We start from the raw sequence: 6,972 nt of genomic DNA, 5'->3' as shown, positions 1-6,972 counted from the left end.
TTTTGTATTTTGTATTTGTGAGCTCCTTTTTCAGGAATTGTATTAAGAACTATTTATCCAAATAGCATGTATCCTGTAAATGTTTTATTTTTCAATTTTAGATATTATATTGATTTTGATATTTACCATATTGATTTATTTTTTAAAGATTTTATGTATTTGAGAGAGAGAGCACATGAACAGGGGGTAGGAGCAAAGGGAGAGGGAGAAGCCGGCTCCCTGCTGAGCAGGGAGCCTGACATGGGGCTCAATCCCAGGATCCTGGGATCATGACCTGAGCTGAAGGCAGATGTTTAACCTACTGTGCCACCCAGGCACCTCCATCATATTGATTTAGATATTTATATTGATTTAATTTCTCAATATATTGACTTTATATATTAGCTATTGATTTTTACTATGGAATTCAGGCTTTAACTTTATTATACTTTGTGACTAAAATTTTTCCTACTTTCGTTCTCCTAATTTATTGGTTACATAATTTTATATTTAATTATTAGGACTGTATAAATTTGATCACAGTTGATCCACATATAATAATCTGTTGCATTTAATAAAACAACTCACTGTTTCTCCTGGAGGCAGCTATCATGTTGTTTATTTTTGCTTAGTTTTCTTTGCACGTGTTGCTCATTCAGCCCAAGCTTTCTTTCCAAGCACTGAAGCTCCTCTTGTTATTGTCAAACCTCACAGGTAATAGATAAGTTCCACTTTTTTCCCTTAAAAACATCTCTCCTGAATTCTCCATTTTCCCAATCCAATACAACTGACTGCTTTCTAAATCAACTATACCATAGTTTTCTTGAGATCTGTCTTCATCCCTATCCTGGTGATACTTTCTTTTGTTTTAGACTTCCTATATCCTGGATTGCATGTTTTTCTCATAATGTTCCCCAAACTGGAGCCTTTCTGAGTCAATCTCCACCTACAGTAATGTCTTATTTTTTCTTGGTGGCAGAGGATGTAGGCTGGGAGAGGACATCTAAACTCTGAATGCTCCCATTACAGACTCAAAAATCAATCCTCTTGTGTTCACCCTATCTCGCCCTTTAGTCTTCAAAGTCACCTAGTACCTCTAATTCCTGAATCTTTCTAGAGTTTAGTAGAACAAATGTGTTGGTTTTTCATTGGCATTTCCCTTTCTAGGTAGTTGGGCTTTAACTTTCTCTGACTTACTGAGCCAGTTGCTATTTGTTTCATCTTTTTTCTATCTTTCAAAACTTTCCTGTTCTCTTTGTCCTGAGAAGTTTATACCTTGTTGTTGTTGTTGTTATTACAATAACTTTGTATTTAAACTTGATAAGAGCCCATTAGCTGCCAAGAGAGAATAAGGAATAAATTTCTAAAAATGTACAATTTCTTTTAGAGAAGTTTCAGAACCAAAGGACTAATTTACATAAAAAACTATAGAGCAAGTAGTTGAAAATTCCATTCACGAGCCTTTATTCAACTTACATGAACTTAATACATGCACTCTACAATTATGCTTGGCTTGTTCATGAAAATTTTGTAAGACATTAAACAAAGCTAGTCATCATCTCCAGTTATTTCCCTGTTAACTATATTTATACTACATGCATGTTAGGCAAGTATCAAAAAAAAAAATCACAAAAGCAAAAAACAAAAAGAACCAAAAAAAAGTTAAATCGATGGGATTTTTGTTTTGCTGTTGTGCTTAATAAACATAAAGTAATGGGTATCAAGCAATTCATCTTTACTGCATTTTTACTTGTACGTTAGTTCTCAGGTTGCCTAAAACATTTACATACAAATAAAATGAGTGTTGCAAAAATAATGAAAGCAAACAGCAGGGAACTTTACAAATAATGGATTATGAACCATTTCTGCCCTTATCCAGAGGAAATTGGGTCACAATGAAAGGAACACTTCTGCAACTGTAGTCAAAGGTGTGCACATTGAGAGTGAGTATTCCACAGATACACGTGGTTCAACCTGTAATATCCACAGGATACCCATTTCTACTGCAGCCTTGTAAGTGCTCCAGACTTATAATATCCACAATAACTGTACCTGTGTCTGCAACCAGTTATTCCTTTTATTCCCCACCAGGACAAACCAATATGTAGGCAGTTTTCTCTGCTTAGACATGGGACCAGTTTCAACTCTGGCCTTTGTGAAGCCACAATTACTATGCCAAACATTTATAACTAGTATAAAAGTTCCACATCCCCATATTGGCCACCCCAAGATGAAAACAGGTAACTCCCTAAATGTTAGCTAGCTCTACTTCCCTAATATTAAACATAAAAAGACAGATCTCAAGACAGATCTCTTCTCATGAGAAGAATAGGAATTCAAAAAGAAGTAACATAAACCTGTCATAAATCGTACACAAAAAACTATTTGTGGGACAGCATGAATGACAAATGGTCCACTGTGTAAATTTTAGAATGAGGAATACAAAAGTTGGAAAGCCAGCTAATTTTCCCCTCCTTCTCTTGTTTCAGTTCAACTCCATCTCCTTGGGTATCTGATGTGCACAATGTCACATTGTCTCTGAGTAATTGCATTATTAGCGTGTTGTCTTTTTCTTTTTTTTAAAAGATATTTATTTATTTGAGAGAGAGAGAGAGAGAGCATGCGTGCGTGCACAAGTGGGGGGAGGGGCAGAGGGAGAGGGACAACAGACTCCTTGCTGAGTGGGGAGCCTGATACAGGGATGGAGCCCAGGACCCCAAGATCATGACCTGAGCCAAAGTCAGCTGCTTAACCGACTGAGCCACCCAGACACTACAAAAGGGCTGTCTTGGTATGACTCTTCACTTAATGTATCAAGTTCAGCAATGGCTTTATCAAAAGGTGTCTTTGCAAGAGAGCAGGCTTTCTTCAGGGAGTTCAGAATCTTATAATAGAACACAGAGAAGTTAAGGGCCAGACCCAACCTGATAGGATGTATTGGTTGCATTTCCTTTTTGCCGACTTCAGGAGTTTCTTGGTATCGCTGTGGTGACTGGTCCATAATGTCCTTCTTATCATCACCAGCAGAAACCCCGGCCAAGTAACAGTAGTCATCTCCATTCATTTTCAAATAGATGACTTTGCTCACCTGTGAAGCACTGGGGATCAAAAACTTCCCAAAAGAGACCGTACGTCATTGCAGACATCTTTTGGCTTGGTCTCAATTTTCTCTCTGTATTCTCAAGCCGTCTTTTGTTTTTTCTCATCACCTTCCATCTTTTGCTAAATTCCTGAGACAAATCTCCAAGAAGACCTATGGGCTCCTACAACATTTTTATAAGCAAATGAGAGAAGATTCCTCTCCTCATTGAATAATTCAGCTTTTTGCTCAGTTACAGACTTCATGCAGGCTGCCATGTAATCATAACGCTCAGCGCGCTCAGCCAGTTTGGCCTTCTGCACCAGCTCCTTTCTACCCATGACTGGATGTTCTGTTTTGGAGGGGAGGGTGCTGGATGGATGGGGGCTTGGCATTCTCTGAGCAGTAGCGATGAGGCTGAGACTCTCAGGAGTTTATACCTTTAAAAAATAGACTTAATTTTTTAGAGTAGTTTTAGGTTCACAGCAAAATTAAGCAGAAAGTACAGAGTTTTCATGTGTCCCCTTCTCCCACACATTCACAGCTTCCCCAACACTCAACAGAGTGGTGGGTTTGCTATCATTGGTAATCTACATTGACACATCATTATCACCCGAAGTCCATAGTTTACACTAGAGTTCACTCTTGAGTTGTACATTTTCAGGTTTCAACAAGTGTACAGTGACATGTATCCACCACTGTAGTATCATACAGAATACTTGCACTGCCCTAAAAATCCCCTGTGCTCTGCCTATTCTACCCTCTACCCCCCAACCTCTGGCAAACACTGATGTTTGTAATCTCCATATTTTTGCCTTTTCCAGAATGTCATATAATTGGAATCATACAGTATGTATCTGATTGGCTCTTCCACTTAGAGTATACATTTAAGATTCTTCCATGTCTTTTCGGGGCTTAGCTCATTTCTTTTCACTGTTGAATAATATCCCATTGTATGGATTTACCAATTCATTTATCCATTCACCCACTGAAGGACATTTTGGTTGCTTTCAAATTGTGGCAGTTGTGAATAAAACATCTATAAATAGCTGTGTGAAGGCTTTTGTGTGTACAAAGTTTTCAACTCATTTGGGTAAATAGCAAGGAGCACATTGATGGAATATATGGTAAGAGAGTATGTTTAATTTTAAAAGAAACTACCAAACTGTCTTCCAAAGTGGCTGTTCCATTTTGCATTCCCACCAGCAATGAATAACAATTCCTATTGCTCCACGTCCTCACCAGCATTTGCTTTTGTCAGGGTTTCAGGTTTTGGCCATTCTATGGGTGTGTAATAATACCTCATTGTTGTTTTAATTTGCATTTCTCTGATGACATATGATGTAGACTATCTTTTCATATGCTTATTTGGCATCTGTTTTTGTTCTTTGGTATGGTTTCTATTAAGATCCCATTTTTATATAGGTTTTTTTACTTCTTGTTGAGTTTTAAGAATTTTTTCTATATTTGCGTATCAGTTCATTATCAGACATATTGTTTACAAATATTTTTTCCCATTCTGTGCCTTGTCTTTTCATTTTCCTAACAGTGTCTCTCAGAGAGCAGAAGTTTTTAATTTTAATGAAGTCTAGTTCATCAATTATTTCTCTCACGGATCTGGCCTTTGGGATTTATCTAAAAAGTCATCAGCAAACCCAAGGTCATCTAGATTTTTTCCTATGTTATCTTCTAGAAGTTTTATAGTTTTGCATTTTGCATGTAAATCTATCAGCCATTTTGAGTTAATTTTTTCGAAGAATGCAAGGTCTGTGTATAGATTCATTTTTTGCATGTGGTTGTCCAGTTGTTCCAGCACCAAGTGTTAAAAAGAGAATTTTTGCTGCATTTTGTTTTGTGCATTTGCTCCTTTGTCAAAGATCAGTTGACTATATTTGTGAGGGTGTATTTCTGGGCTTTCTATTCTGTTCTGCTGGTTTGTTTGCCTATTTTTCACTAATTAACTTTATAGTAACTTTATAGTAAGTCTCAAACTTGGACAGTGTCAGTCCTCTGAATTTGTTCTTCTCCTTCAATATTGTGTTGGTTATTTGATGTCATAAGTCAGATATTTATAAAATAATTTGCTGGGATTTTTATTGGAATTGCATTTAATCTATTTATCAATTTAGGAAGAATTGACATTGTGACAATATTGAGTCTTCCTATCCATGAATATGGAATATCTATCCAATTTTTAGTTCTTTTATTTATTTCATCACAGCTTTGTAATTTTCCTTATATATATTTTATATGTATTTTGTTAGATTTATACCTAAGTATTTCATTTTGGGAACTGCTAATGATATAGTGTTTTTAATTTCAAATTCCAATTGCTCACGGCTAGTATATAGGAGAGTAAATGACTTTTGTATGTTAACTTTCTATCTTGCCACCTTGTTGTAATCACTTATTAGTTCCAGGAGTTTTTTATTGATTCTTTGGAATTTTCCACACTGACCATCATGTCATCTGTAAAAAAAGACAGTTTTATTTCTTTCTTCTTAATCTGTATGCCTTTTTTTTTCTTCTCTAATTACATTAGCTAGGACTTCCATTATTTCCAGTACTGTTGAAAAGCAACGGTGAGAGGGAACATCCTTGCCCTGTTCTTAGTCTTAGTGGGAAAGCTTCTAATTTTTCACCATTAGGCATTATGTTAGCAGGAGGTTTTTTTGTAGATGTTCTTTATCAAATTGAGGAAGTTTCCCTCTCGAGTTTGCTGAGAGGTTTTGTTTTGTTTTGTTTTGTTTGCATCTACAATCATATGAGATATGAGCATGTGATTTTTCTTCCTTAGCCTGTTAAGGTAATGTATTAACATGAATTTTTGAATGTTGAACCAATCTTACATGCCTAGAATAAATCCCACTTGGTCATGGTATATAGTTCTTTTTATACATTATTGGAGGATTTTTGCATCTATCTGCATGGGAGATATTGGTCTGTATTTTTTTCTATTATTTTTTATTTAAATTCAATTGATTACCATATAGTGTATTATTAGTTTCAGAGATAGAGTTCAGAGATTCATCAGTCTTATATAGTACCCAGTGCTCATTACATCACATGCCCTTCTTACTGCCCACCACCTAGTTGTACTATCCCCCCATACCCCTTCCCTCCAGCAACCCTCAGTTTGTTTTTTATGATTAAGAGTCTCTTATGGTTTGTCTCCCTCTCTGATTTCATCTTGTTTTATTTTTTCCTCTCTTCCCCTATGATCCTCTGTTTTGTTTCAATTCCACATATGAGTGAGATCATATGATAACTGTCTTTCTCTGATTGACTTATTAAACTTAGCATAATACCCTCTAGTTCCATCCATGTCATTACAAATGGCTAGATTTCTTTTTTTTTTTTTTTTTGATGGCTGTAGTATTACATTGTATATATACATACCACATCTTCTTTATTCATTCATCTGTCGATGGACATCTGGGCTCTTTCCATAATTTGGCTATTGTGGACATTGCTGCTATAAACATTGGGGTGCAGGTGCTCCTTTGGATCACTACATTTGTATCTTTGCGTTAAATACCTAGTAGTGCAATTGCTGGGTCATAGGGTAGCTCTACTTTCAACCTTTTGAGGAACCTCTATACTGTTTTCCAGAGTGGCTGCACCAGCTTGCATTCTCACCAACAATGTAAGAGGGTTCCCCTTTCTCCACATCCTTGCCAACATCTGTGATTTCCTGACATGTTAATTTTAGCCATTCTGACCCGTGTGAGGTGGTATCTCATTGTGGTTTTGATTTGTATTTCCCGAATGCCAAGTGATGTTGAGTATTTTTTCATATGTCTGTTGGCCATTTGTATGCCTTCTTTGGAGAAATGTCTGTTCCTGTCTTCTGCACATTTCTTGATTAGATTATTTGTTCTTTGGATGTTGAGTTTGATAAGTTCTTTATAGGT

General features: G+C 36.3%; 1 pseudogene; it reads right to left on the bottom strand.

The window, feature by feature from the left end:
* Positions 1-2,360: 2,360 nt before the first annotated feature.
* LOC123794909 (14-3-3 protein zeta/delta pseudogene) lies at positions 2,361-3,399 on the bottom strand (annotated as a pseudogene).
* Between the last annotated feature and the right edge of the window lie 3,573 nt (positions 3,400-6,972).

Source organism: Ursus americanus, chromosome 12 (assembly GCF_024610735.1).
Source record: "Ursus americanus isolate L20-20 chromosome 12, mUrsAme1.1.p, whole genome shotgun sequence".
Lineage (NCBI taxonomy): Eukaryota > Metazoa > Chordata > Mammalia > Carnivora > Ursidae > Ursus > Ursus americanus.
Note: the sequence above shows the minus strand (reverse complement) of the source record. Positions and strands in the feature narration are given on the sequence as shown.